Source organism: Cinclus cinclus, unplaced genomic scaffold, assembly GCF_963662255.1.
Source record: "Cinclus cinclus unplaced genomic scaffold, bCinCin1.1 SCAFFOLD_40, whole genome shotgun sequence".
Classification (NCBI taxonomy): Eukaryota; Metazoa; Chordata; class Aves; order Passeriformes; family Cinclidae; genus Cinclus; species Cinclus cinclus.
The window spans coordinates 161,371-163,000 of record NW_026912243.1 but is presented as its reverse complement, the minus strand read 5'-3'; positions in this window follow the sequence as shown (position 1 = coordinate 163,000).

The following is a 1,630-nucleotide window of genomic DNA, read 5'->3' as shown; positions in this document are numbered from 1 at the left end:
TGTGACACCAATGGGCCTAAAAGGGCCAGGGATGGATTGTTACAGTACGGGGACCAATAGAAGCAAGGATCTATTATGCCACCATGGTGGCCAAGAATCAAATGATTCATTGTGACATCAAGTGGTCTAAAAGGGCATGGGATGCATTGTGACAGCACAGGGGTTAAGAGAAGCAAGGATCCATTGTGACCCAATGGAGGCTAACAATCTAATGATCCCTTTTGACAGCAATGGGCCTAAAAGGGGCAGGGATGTATTGTGAAAGCATGGGGCCCAATTAAAACCTGGTACAATTACGCCACCATGGAGGCCAAGAATCAAATGATTCATTGTGACATCAAGTGGCCTAAAAGGGCATGGGATGCATTGTGACAGCACAGGGGTTAAGAGAAGCAAGGATCCATTGTGACCCAATGGAGGCTAACAATCTAATGATCCCTTGTGACACCAATGGGCCTAAAAGGGGCAGGGATGTATTGTGAAAGCATGGGGCCCAATTAAAACCTGGTACAATTACGCCACCATGGAGGCCAAGAATCAAATGATTCATTGTGACATCAAGTGGCCTAAAAGGGCTTGGAATGCATTGTGACACCACAGAGGTGAAGAGAAGCAAGGAACCATTGTTACCCAATGCAGGCTTACAATCTAATGATCCCTTGTGGCACCAGGGGGTATAAAAAGGGCCAGGGATGGATTGTTACAGCACGGGGACCAATAGAAGCAAGGATCTATTATGCCAGCGTGGAGGCCAAGAATCAAATGATTCATTGTGACATCAAGTGGCCTAAAAGGGCATGGGATGCATTGTGACAGCACAGGGGTTAAGAGAAGCAAGGATCCATTGTGACCCAATGGTGGCTAACAATCTAATGATCCTTTTTGACACCAATGGGCCTAAAAGGAGAAGGGATGTTTTGTGAAAGCATGGGGACCAAGTAAAACCTGGTACAATTATGCCACCATGGAGGCCAAGAATCAAATGATTCATTGTGACATCAAGTGGCCTAAAAGGGCATGGGATGCATTGTGACAGCACAGGGGTTAAGAGAAGCAAGGATCCATTGTGACCCCATGGAGGCTAACAATCCCAGGATCCCATTTGACACCAGGGGGCCTAAAAGGGCCAGGGATGAATTGTGACAGCATGGGGCCCAATAGAAACAAGGAACCATTATGACACCATGGAGGCCAAGAATCAAATGATTCATTGTGACATCAAGTGGCCTAAAAGGGCATGGGATGCATTGTGACACCACAGAGGTTAAGAGAAGCAAGGAACCATTGTGACCCAATGGAGGCTAACAATCTAATGATCCCTTGTGACACCAATGGGCCTAAAAGGGCCAGGGATGAATTGTGAAAGCATGGGGCCCAAGTAAAACCTGGTACAATTATGCCACCATGGAGGCCAAGAATCAAATAATTCATTGTGACATCATGTGGCCTAAAAGGGCATGGGATGCATTGTGACAGCACAGGGGTAAGAGAAGTAAGGATCCATTGTGACCCAATGGAGGCTCACAATCTAATGATCCTTTTTGACACCAATGGGCCTAAAAGGAGCAGGGATGTTTTTTGAAAGCATGGGGCCCTATTAAAACCTGGTACAATTACACCACCATGGAGG